This window comes from Oncorhynchus clarkii, chromosome 16 (assembly GCF_045791955.1).
Source record: "Oncorhynchus clarkii lewisi isolate Uvic-CL-2024 chromosome 16, UVic_Ocla_1.0, whole genome shotgun sequence".
In the NCBI taxonomy this organism is placed as follows: Eukaryota; Metazoa; Chordata; class Actinopteri; order Salmoniformes; family Salmonidae; genus Oncorhynchus; species Oncorhynchus clarkii.
In genome coordinates, this window is record NC_092162.1 from 40,266,946 (window position 1) to 40,279,760 (window position 12,815).

The 12,815-nt window shown below is 44.3% G+C and overlaps 2 protein-coding genes across 6 annotated transcripts in view; one reads left to right on the top strand and one right to left on the bottom strand.

Annotated features, from left to right (window-relative positions):
- The window catches only part of LOC139368447 (SPRY domain-containing protein 3-like), an 88,745-nt gene that overhangs the window by 16,879 nt on the left and 59,051 nt on the right, over positions 1-12,815 (bottom strand). The window lies entirely within an intron of this gene.
- The window catches only part of LOC139368448 (insulin-like growth factor-binding protein 6), an 81,428-nt gene that overhangs the window by 2,610 nt on the left and 66,003 nt on the right, over positions 1-12,815 (top strand). The window contains exon 2 of one of the 3 annotated variants that reach the window (XM_071107352.1): positions 10,870-10,940. The exons of the other annotated variants lie outside the window; for them this stretch is intronic. The gene's annotated coding sequence lies outside the window, so the exon portion shown is untranslated. The remainder of the gene's footprint in view (positions 1-10,869; positions 10,941-12,815) is intronic. 3 annotated transcript variants of the gene reach the window in all.

Here is a 12,815-nt window from a genome sequence, read left to right on the forward strand (position 1 = left end):
TGTTATGAAATGGACTGTTAAGGCTCCATGGATTGATGAGGAATTTAAAAACTGTATGGTTGAAAGGAGTGGCTAATATGTCTGGCTGCACATCTGACTGGAGGACTTACTGCAAATTGAGAAATGATGTAACTAAACTCAACAAAAAGAAGAAACTGTATTATGAAGCCAAGACTAATGACATGAAGAATAGTGGAACAACTTTTGATTACTTTAAATCAAATTGTCAGAAATACAAATTCAACTCCATCTTTCATTGAATCAGATGGCTTATACATCACAAAACAATTTGATGTTGCCAATTATTTTAATGATTACTTCATTGGCAATGTGGGAAAACTTGGGCAGGAAATGTTAACAACGAACAGTAGGCAATCGTACTCAAGCATAAAAAAAGAATAATGAAATGAAAACATAGTAAGTTTGTATTTTGTAAACTTGATTGGAGTTCACCGGTGGTAAAATCAAATGACTGGACACGATTTGGTAAGGCACACACCTGCCTATATAGGGTCCCACAGTTGACAGTGAATGTCAGAGCAAAAACCATGCCATGAGGTCAAAGGAATTGCCCGTAGAGCTTTGAGACTCGATTGTGTGGGAAGGGTACCAAAACATTTCTGCAGCATTCAAGGTCCCCAATAACACAGTAGCCTCCATCATTTTTCGATGGAAGAAGTTTGGAACCACCAAGACTCTTCCTAGAGCTGGTTGCCTGGCCAAACTGAGCAATCGGAGGAGAATGGCCTTGGTCAGGGAGGTGACCAAGAACCCGATGGTCACTCTGACAGAGCTCCAGACTTCCTCTGTGGAGATGGGAGAACCTTCCAGAAGGACAACCATCTCTGCATTGCTCTACCAATCAGGTCTTTATGGTAGTGGCGCAAGATGGAAGCCTCTCCTCCGTAAAATTAACATGACAGCCTGCTTGGAGTTTGCCAAAAGGCACCTAAAGGACTCTCAGACCATGAGAAACAAGATTCTCTGGTCTGATGAAACCAAGACTTAACTCTTTGGCATGAATGCCAAGCATCACATCTGGAGGAAACCTGGCACCATCCATATGGTGAAGCATGGTGGTGGCAGCATCATGCTGTGGGGATGATTTTCAGGGGCAGGGACTGCGAGACGAGTCAGGATCAAGGGAAAGATGAACAGAGCAAAGTACAGAAAGATCCTTGATGAAAACCTGCTCCAGAGCGCTCAGGACCTCAGACCGGGGCGAAGGTTCACCTTCCAACAGGACAACGACACAAAGCACACAGTCAAGACAATGCAGGAGGGACAAGTCTCTGAATGTCCTTGAGTGGCCCAGTCAGAGCCCGGACCCGATCGAACATCTCTGGAGAGACCTGAAAATAGCTGTGCAGTGACGCTCCCCATCCAACCTGACAGAGATTGAGAGGATCTGCAGAGAATGGGAGAAATTCCACAAATACAGGTGTGCCAAGCTTGTAGCGTCATACCCAAGAAGACTTGAGGCTGTAATCGCTGTCAAAGGTGGTTCAACAAAGTACTTAGTAAAGGGTCTGAATACGTATGTAAATGTGATATTTCAGTGTTAGGTTTTTTTTATAAATTTGCAAACATTTCTAAAAGCCTGTTTTTGCTTTGTAATGGGATATGCAAAGCTGTCATCAAGGCGGAAGATTCTCAAACATAATATATATATTTTGATTTGTTTAACACTTGTTTGGTTACTACATGATTCCATATGTGTTATTTCATAGTTTATGTCTTAACTATTATTCTACAATGTAGAAAATAGTAAAAATAAAGACAAACTCTGGAATGAGTAGGTGTGTCCAAACGTTTGACTGGTACTGTACCCAGAGGGTACAAAACATTTGGAACATCTTCCTAATATTGAGTTGCACCCCGCCTTTTGCCACCAGAACAGGCTCAATTCGTCAGGGCATGGACTCGACAAGATGTCGAAAGCGTTCCACAGCGATGCTGGCCCATGTTGTCTCCAATGCTTCCTACAGTTGTGTCAAGTTGGCTGGATATCCTTCGGGTGGTGGACCATTCTTGATATACACGGGAAACTGTTGAGTGTGAAAACCCCAGCAGCGTTGCTGTTCTTGACACACTCAAACCGGTGAACCTACTACCATACCCTGTTCAAAAGGCACTTCAACCTTTTGTCTTGCCAATTCATCCTCTTAAATGACACACATGCCCAATCCATGTCTCAATTGCCTCAATGATTAAAAATCCTTCATAAACTGTCTACAACACATCACGGCACAACGCCTCTCCCCTATTTGACCTAGATAGTTTGTGTGTATGCATTGACATGTATGTAGTTCTGTCCTTGAGCTGTTCTTGTCTATTGATGTTCTGTATTATGTCATTCTGTGTTGTTTCATGTTTTATGTAGACCCCAGGAAGAGTTGCTACTGCTTTCGCTACAGCTAATGGGGATCCTAATAAAATACTAAATAACATCATCTATACTGATTGAAGTAGATTTAACCAGTGACATTAATAAGGGATCATAGCTTTCACCATGGATTCACCTGGGCAGTCTGTCATGGAAAGAGCAGGTGTTCCGAATGTTTTGTACACTCAGTATTAATACACTCACAAGATGAATTTACACAAGATATACTAAGAATGATATGTACAGCAGTAGATATATTTGTGAGCTATATCAAGAATCCAGTATCTAAATAAATAATGTGGTGTGAATAAACAGTAACTAAAATGCAATGTACAGTGCTAGAAATATTAAAATGAGCCGTGTCGAAGAATACATTATTGAAATACACAATACAAAACCCCACGGCAAAATTGTATATAAAATAAATATATACAGTCCATTCGGAAAGTAATCAGACCCCTTGACTTTTTCCACATTTTACATTACAGCCTTATTCTAAAAATGGATTGAATATGTTTTTTTTTCTCATCAATCTAAACAAAGTAAAACCAGGTACTTTTTAAAAACTGAAATATATTATATTTACATAAGTATTCAGACCCTTTACTCAGTACTTTGTTGAAGCACCTTTGGCAGCAATTACAGCCTCGATTATGACGCTACAATCTTGGCACACTTGTATTTGGGACATTTCTCCCATTCTTCTCTGCATATCCATTCAAGTTCTGTCTGGTTGGATGGGGAGCATTGCTGAACTCAATTGGGATCAAGTCCAGTGAACCTTCACCCCATTCTGAGGTCCTGAGCGATCTGGAGCAGGTTTTCATCAAGGATTTTTCTGTACTTTTCTCTGTTCATCTTTCCCCTTGATCCTGACTAGTCTCCCAGTCCCTGGCGCTGAAAAACATCCCCACAGCATGATGCTGCCACCACCATGCTTCACCGCCAGGTTTCCTCCAGATGTGAATCTTGTTTCTCATGGTCTGAGAGTCCTTTAGGTGCCTTTTGGCAAACTCCAAGTGTGCTGTAGTGTGCTTTTTACTGAGGAGTGGCTTCCGTCTGTAAAGGCCTAATTGGTGGAGTGCTGCAGAGATGGGAGAACCTTTCAGAAGTACAACCATCTCCGCCGCCATCACCTCATGTTTCAGCATGATAATACCCAGCCCCATGTCGCAAGGATCTGTACACAATTCCTGGAAGCTGAAAATGTCCCAGCTGAAAACTTCCGGCGCCGACAGAGATGGCCGCCTCGCTTCGCGTTCCTAGGAAACTATGCAGTTTTTTGTTTTTTTACGTGTTATTTCTTACATTAGTACCCCAGGTCATCTTAGGTTTCATCACATACAGTCGAGAAGAACTACTGAATATAAGATCAGCGTCAACTCACCATCAGTACGACCAAGAATACGCTTTTCGCGACGCGGATCCTGTGCTCTGCCTTACAAACAGGACAACGGAGTGGATCCCATGCCGCGACCCAAAAAAACGACTCCGAAAAAGAGGGAAACGAGGCGGTCTTCTGGTCAGACTCCGGAGACGGGCACATCGTGCACCATTCCCTAGCATTCTTCTTGCCAATGTCCAGTCTCTTGACAACAAGGTTGATGAAATCCGAGCAAGGGTAGCATTCCAGAGGGACATCAGAGACTGTAACGTTCTTTGCTTCACGGAAACGTGGCTTACTGGAGAGACGCTATCCGAAGCGGTGCAGCCAACAGGTTTCTCCACGCATCGCGCAGACAGGAAAAAACATCTTTCTGGTAAAAAGAGGGGCGGGGGCGTATGCCTTATGACTAACGTGACATGGTGTGATGAAAGAAACATACAGGAACTCAAATCCTTCTGTTCACCTGATTTAGAATTCCTCACAATCAAATGTAGACCGCATTATCTACCAAGAGAATTCTCTTCGATTATAATCACAGCCGTATATATCCCCCCCCAAGCAGACACATCGTTGGCTCTGAATGAACTTTATTTGACTCTTTGCAAACTGGAAACCATTTATCCGGAGGCTGCATTCATTGTAGCTGGGGATTTTAACAAGGCTAATCTGAAAACAAGACTCCCCAAATTTTATCAGCATATCGATTGCGCAACCAGGGGTGGAAAGACCTTGGATCATTGTTACTCTAACTTCCGCGACGCATATAAGGCCCTGCCCCGCCCCCCTTTCGGAAAAGCTGACCACGACTCCATTTTGTTGATCCCTGCCTACAGACAGAAACTAAAACAAGAGGCTCCCACGCTGAGGTCTGTCCAACGCTGGTCCGACCAAGCTGACTCCACACTCCAAGACTGCTTCCATCACGTGGACTGGGACATGTTTCGTATTGCGTCAGACAACAACATTGACGAATACGCTGATTCGGTGTGCGAGTTCATTAGAACGTGCGTTGAAGATGTCGTTCCCATAGCAACGATTAAAACATTCCCTAACCAGAAACCGTGGATTGATGGCAGCATTCGTGTGAAACTGAAAGCGCGAACCACTGCTTTTAATCAGGGCAAGGTGTCTGGTAACATGACCGAATACAAACAGTGCAGCTATTCCCTCCGCAAGGCTATCAAACAAGCTAAGCGTCAGTACAGAGACAAAGTAGAATCTCAATTCAACGGCTCAGACACAAGAGGCATGTGGCAGGGTCTACAGTCAATCACGGACTACAGGAAGAAATCCAGCCCAGTCACGGACCAGGATGTCCTGCTCCCAGGCAGACTAAATAACTTTTTTGCCCGCTTTGAGGACAATACAGTGCCACTGACACGGCCTGCAACGAAAACTTGCGGTCTCTCCTTCACTGCAGCCGAGGTGAGTAAGACATTTAAACGTGTTAACCCTCGCAAGGCTGCAGGCCCAGACGGCATCCCCAGCCGCGCCCTCAGAGCATGCGCAGACCAGCTGGCCGGTGTTTACGGACATATTCAATCAATCCCTATACCAGTCTGCTGTTCCCACATGCTTCAAGAGGGCCACCATTGTTCCTGTTCCCAAGAAAGATAAGGTAACTGAGCTAAACGACTACCGCCCCGTAGCACTCACTTCCGTCATCATGAAGTGCTTTGAGAGACTAGTCAAGGACCATATCACCTCCACCCTACCTGACACCCTAGACCCACTCCAATTTGCTTACCGCCCAAATAGGTCCACAGACGATGCAATCTCAACCACACTGCACACTGCCCTAACCCATCTGGACAAGAGGAATACCTATGTGAGAATGCTGTTCATTGACTACAGCTCGGCATTCAACACCATAGTACCCTCCAAGCTCGTCATCAAGCTCGAGACCCTGGGTCTCGACCCCGCCCTGTGCAACTGGGTACTGGACTTCCTGACGGGCCGCCCCCAGGTGGTGAGGGTAGGCAACAACATCTCCTCCCCGCTGATCCTCAACACTGGGGCCCCACAAGGGTGCGTTCTGAGCCCTCTCCTGTACTCCCTGTTCACCCACGACTGCGTGGCCACGCACGCCTCCAACTCAATCATCAAGTTTGCGGACGACACAACAGTGGTAGGCTTGATTACCAACAACGACGAGACGGCCTACAGGGAGGAGGTGAGGGCCCTCGGAGTGTGGTGTCAGGAAAATAACCTCACACTCAACGTCAACAAAACTAAGGAGATGATTGTGGACTTCAAGAAACAGCAGAGGGAACACCCCCCTATCCACATCGATGGAACAGTAGTGGAGAGGGTAGCAAGTTTTAAGTTCCTCGGCATACACATCACAGACAAACTGAATTGGTCCACTCACACAGACAGCATTGTGAAGAAGGCGCAGCAGCGCCTCTTCAACCTCAGGAGGCTGAAGAAATTCGGCTTGTCACCAAAAGCACTCACAAACTTCTACAGATGCACAATCGAGAGCATCCTGGCGGGCTGTATCACCGCCTGGTACGGCAACTGCTCCGCCCTCAACCGTAAGGCTCTCCAGAGGGTAGTGAGGTCTGCACAACGCATCACCGGGGGCAAACTACCTGCCCTCCAGGACACCTACACCACCCGATGTCACAGGAAGGCCATAAAGATCATCAAGGACATCAACCACCCGAGCCACTGCCTGTTCACCCCGCTATCATCCAGAAGGCGAGGTCAGTACAGGTGCATCAAAGCTGGGACCGAGAGACTGAAAAACAGCTTCTATCTCAAGGCTATCAGACTGTTAAACAGCCACCACTAACATTGAGTGGCTGCTGCCAACACACTGACACTGACTCAACTCCAGCCACTTTAATAATGGGAATTGATGGGAAATGATGTAAATATATCACTAGCCACTTTAAACAATGCTACCTTATATAATGTTACTTACCCTACATTATTCATCTCATAGGCATACGTATTTACTGTACTCTATATCATCGACTGTATCCTTATGTAATACATGTATCACTAGCCACTTTAACTATGCCACTTTGTTTACATACTCATCTCATATGTATATACTGTACTCGATACAATCTACTGTATCTGCCTATGCTGCTCTGTACCATCACTCATTCATATATCCTTATGTACATATTCTTTATCCCCTCACACTGTGTACAAGACAGTAGTTTTGGAATTGTTAGTTAGATTACTTGTTGGTTATTACTGCATTGTCGGAACTAGAAGCACAAGCATTTCGCTACACTCGCATTAACATCTGCTAACCATGTGTATGTGACAAATAAATTTGATTTGATTTTGATTTGATTTTCTTCCATGGCCTGCATAATCACCAGACATGTCACCCATTGAGCAGTTTTGGGGTGCTTTGCATCATACAACAGCGTGTTCCAGTTCCCACCAATATCCAGCAACTTCTCACAGCCCACAAAGAGGAGTGAGACAACATTCCACAGGCCAAAATCAACAGCCTGATCAAATCTATATGAAGGAGATGTGTCACACTGCATGAGGCAAATGGTGGTCACACTAGATTCGGACTGGTTTTCTGATCCACACCCCTACAGGTTTGTGACCAACAGATGTGCGTATTTGTATTCCCAGTCATGTGAAATCCATAGATTAGGGCCTAATTAATTTATTTCAATGGACTGATTTCCTTGTATAAACTGTAACTCAGTAAAATCTTTGAAATTGTTTCATGCTGAGTTCGTATTTTTGTTCAGTGTATTTGATACGATTCTAATTATTCTGCTCCAGCTATTACCACAAGCCCATCCTCCCCAATTATGGTGCCACCAACCTCCTGTGGTAAATAGATATAAAGTAGTTAAAGCAGTATGTAAACATTATTAAAGTTACCAATGTTCAATGACTCTGTAAAGTGCCTTCGGAAAGTATTCATACTCCTTGACTTATTCCACATTGTGTTGTTACAGCCTGAATAATAAAAAAATAAAATAAATCACATTTCTTTCTCTAACACATCTACACACAATACCCCATAATGACAAAGTTGTTGTGAGGTATTTACAGAACAACTGGTGCTGTGAGATTAGGATATCAGGACCTGCTTAGACAAAGCAACTGTAACAATGGAGCAAGGGATCGCAATATATGGGAAAATGAATGGCTGCAGTGTTGCCGTTATAATGAGTACATGATGCATGGAATGCCAAGGCATAAATGTATGAAACGATAAATTCTTATTTGAAATATATGTAGTTCTGTCCTTGTCTATTAATGTTATGTACTGTATATGTAATGTTTTATGTGGACCACAGGAAGAGTAGCTGTTGCTTTAGCAGTAGCTAATGGGGATCCTAATAAATACACACACAGTGGGGGGGGGGGGTTATGGAGGGGGGCTGAAACAGCCCGCGGGGACGGAAGGAAAAGGGCAGAGGAAAGGGCCGACGGGGAACGGATGGGAACGGAAGGCCAGCCAGCAAGATAACGGCACGCACACGCACGCCATGGCTGCTCAGGCAGGCACCACTGATTGCACCTCGCCACCCCACTCAGGGCAAGATCTCTCTCCTTGTCCTGCACCTTAGCAACCAACCAGTGTGTATCTCCGGATGAAAGCTGAAGTGCTTCCAAGCAGCACACATACATCTAAACTCTTATCTGCAGAGAGAGGAAGGAGAGCAAGAGTAGAGGTAGCGCCACGTCTAGGAAGGGGAGATTATAGATTACATCTCCCCCCCAACACACACATACATACATACATAAACAAACATATTAACAATGTGTGCCTTTACCTGGTATCTAAAATCATATTGCTGCGGAGCTAAAGCTTCAGTGATTCGATACTTCCCAAACCGGTCATCCGCCTTCTGGCAGGGTTCTAGAACCAACTTTTTCCACTGGTGGCAATGACCTGACCTCTGACCCATAATGTACCTGCATTCCATACAAACCAGGCTAATAACATCTATCCATCTTTTAAATTAGCACGCCTTTGCAGTGTTTGACATTCAAGTTAATTTGCCAGGGGCACACTGGGCCAGTGCCAACTGAAAGCTACTGGCCCGAATGAAAGGAATACTGGCCCGCAAAAGCGGATGACCTACAGTACCCTCCACGCACAAAGTTACATTTGAACTTGACAGTATCAGATTTACATTGATTGTATGGAGGGAAAGATTAAGTGGTTGCGCAATCTCAAAGGGTGTGTAACAATGGTAAATGTAATAAACCCAGTAAATGCAATAACTTCCCGGTAAACGCAATAAAATGTTGAACAGTAAACGTAACTTACTACATTAACCGCTGGTGAGTAACAACCTTTACATAAACAATGCAAACAATTAAACCAAATCATGCAATAACATAAAGTTTTAAAAAATAGTATGTACTACTTCACTCAATTCGATGCGCATTCCACCACCTACTGCCAATCACAACAGAGACAAACTCATGCACATCCTACAGGAAAAGTCATACATAGACACTCATTGAAATGCACACACACACTTTATTATTAAAATCAAATCAAATCAAATTTTATTTGTCACATACACATGGTTAGCAGATGTTAATGCGAGTGTAGCGAAATGCTTGTAATCAAGCTTATTATTGTGTTATGCGGTTGTTGTTATGTTATCAGGTCAGCAGCAGCATACCACAATCAATGCCTATGTTTAATTTCCTTTATTTTATCCTCTACTTTGATGGACATGTGCAAAACCCTTCAATCTACCACTCCATGCAGGCTCGAGTAAATCCTCAGGGTATTTGAATGATTTCAAATCTGGATGGCAGATCTGGTTGGCACCAGGGCAATTGGTGTCAAATTAATATGTTGAGTAAACTTGCCTGAAACCCGAAGACTTGCATTAGCTCCACAAGCTAACCAAGTAGAGGCACACAGATGGTTTATATCAACTCAAAAATGTAAACAAATTGTGTCGCAAATTACGCTCATGTCAATGGGCAGCTCTCGGCTGTGCTTCTCTTTGTGGTCTGTAATAGTTTGCAAGCCCTGCCACATCCGATGAGCGTTGGAGCAGTGTAGTACTATTTGATCTTAGTCCTGTATTGATGCCTTGCCTATTTGATGGTTTGTCTGAGGGCATAGCAGGATTTCTTACAAGCTTCCAGGTTAGAGTCCTGCTCCTTGAAAGTGGCAGCTCTACCCTCTAGCTTAGTGCGAATGTTGCCTGTAATCCATGGCTTCTGGTTGGGGTATGTACGTACAATCACTGTGGGGACGACATCATCGATGCACTTATTGATGAAGCCAGTGACTGATGTGGTGTACTCCTCAATGTCATCGGAAGAATCCCGGAACATATTCCAGTCTGTGCTAACAAAACAGTCCTGTATTTTAGCATCTGCTTTATCTGATCACTTTTTTGTGCTGCTTCTTGCTTTAATTTTTGCTTGTGAGCAGGAATCTGGAGGATAGAATTATGGTCGGATTTGCCAAATGGAGGGCGAGGGAGAGCTTTGTATGAGTCTCTGTGTGTGGAGTAAAGGTGGTCTAGAATTTTTTTTCCCTCCAGTTGCACATTTAACATGCTGATATGAGGTAAAACTGATTTAAGTTTCCCTGCATTAAAGTCCCTGGCCACTAGGAGCACTGCCTCTGGATGAGCGTTCTCCTGTTTGCTTATGGCAGTATACAGCTCATTGAGCGTGGTTATAGTGCCAGCATCGGTCTGTGGTGGTATGTAGACAGCTACAAAAACTCTCTTGGTAGATAGAGTATCTCATGATAAGCTGTAGACCACACCATCTCAGGCGAGCAAAACCTTGAGACTTCCTTAGATATTGTGCGCCAGCTTTTGTTTACAAATATACATAGGCCGTTTACAAATATACATACACTATCCTGCCGATAAAGTGTATAACTCGTTAGCTGTATGTTAATGTCATCTTCCAGCCACGACTTGGTAAAACATAAGATATTACAGTTTTAATGTCCCGTTGGTAGGATATACATGCTTTCACTTCGTCCCATTTATTTTCCAGCAATGGAATGTTGGCTAACAGTACGGATTGCAAAGGCAGTTTAGTCACTCGTCACCTGATCCCCACAAGGCACCCCAATCTCTTTCCGCAAAATCTCTGTTTCTTTCTCCAGCGAATGACGGGGACGAGGGCCTGTTTGGGTGTTTGGAGTATATCCTTCCCGTCCGACTCATCCAATTCGAGGTGAGTAATCGCTGTTCTTATGTCCAGAAGCTCTTTTCGGTCATAAGAGACGGTATCAGCAACATTATGTACAGAATAAAGGTACAACAAAATTGAAAAACCGAACAAAATGGCACTGTTGGTAAAACAGTGCCATCCTCTCCGGCGCCATCTTCAAATCAAATCAAATTTTATTTGTCACATACACATGGTTAGCAGATGTTAATGCGAGTGTAGCGAAATGCTTGTGCTTCTAGTTCCGACAATGCAGTAATAACCAACAAGTAATCTAGCTAACAATTCCAAAACTACTACCTTAGACACAAGTGTAAAGGGGATAAAGAGTATGTACATAAAGATATATGAATGAGTGATGGTACAGAGCGGCATAGGCAAGATACAGTAGATGGTATTGAGTACAGTATATACATATGAGATGAGTATGTAAACAAAGTGGCAGTTTAGGCTACATGTGATGGCAGAGTTTACTAAACAAATGCCCCACGATTGATAGAAATCATCATGATATCATTCTGCCAGCTAAGCCTACGTTGCAGTGAACATTTAATTCAGAAGGTTTTTGGGGAAAGCCTTTAGAAATGTTAATTCAAACATCGCATTATGACTGAATGGCGCATCACAAAGATTCAACGAAGACACATGGTTGTCGAAGTCTTAATTTAAAGGAAAAAAACAAAAACCAGCAGACACTAGGCCGTCCATGGAATGAGTTTGACATCCTTGCTCTACTGGGTTAGAGTAACTGTACAGTGCCACCAGTCAGTCAACCGGGCCAGGTAGGCAGTCAGTCAACCGGGCCAGGCAGTCAGTCAGTCACCCGGGCTAGGCAGTCAGTCAGTCAACCGGGCCAGGCAGTCAGTCAGTCAACCGGGCCAGGCAGTCAGTCAGTCAACCGGGCCAGGCAGTCAGTCAACCAACCGGGCCAGGCAGTCAGTCAACCAACCGGGCCAGGCAGTCAGTCAACCAACCGGGCCAGGCAGTCAGTCAACCAACCGGGCCAGGCAGTCAGTCAACCAACCGGGCCAGGCAGTCAGTCAACCAACCGGGCCAGGCAGTCAGTCAACCAACCGGGCCAGGCAGTCAGACAGACAGAGTGTGTGTGTGTGTGTGTGTGTGCGCGCGCACACACACGTGCGAGGGTGTGTGTGTTGGGCATCCACTCTGAGACATCTAGCAATATGCTGTCTGAGTGAAGTAACTGAACCCAACAACATGTAACATTCTGGTGAGTAAACAGAGATTAACCAGCCCTTCAATTATCTGCTTTATCACCTCAGTTGTCCTTTGGAGAAGAGAGGCCATAATGTCTCTGTAAACAAACACAGATGCAGAGAGACTGAGGGGGACAAAGTCTTAAGGGGAGGAAATGTTATGGAGTTAGTTATCACTAACAAAATGTCTTCCTTTTTTCAGTGGAAGGGAAGAGGAGCAGGTCGGTCTTTTTGGCAGACCTGGATTCAATACTAATTGAAATAATTTCAAATACAGTAGCTATGATTGACTGAGCTTGCCTGTTGAATTGGAACCGATAGACAAGTACCAATAGAACAAACAAGGCTCACTTGGCATTCCAAGCAGGCTAAAGCAAACACTCAAATCATAAAAAAAAATGTTTTTATTTTTTTAAATGTATTGAACCCAAGTCTGGTTGGTTGGACCCAGTGACCTTGGCCTTAAATCAATCTTCCCTTTCACAAGACAAGACTAGTTTCAGTCTGTCTTTGCCGGTCGGTTCGAGACCTGAGAGTAATTAGTCTCTGTCTACAGTGAGCCATGCCCATGGCCACAGAGAGATCAGAGCGAGCATGACAGGACAGGGCAACTCCACGTAGACCAGGCCTTGGGTTGTGGCTGGCGTTCATTACACCTCATGAC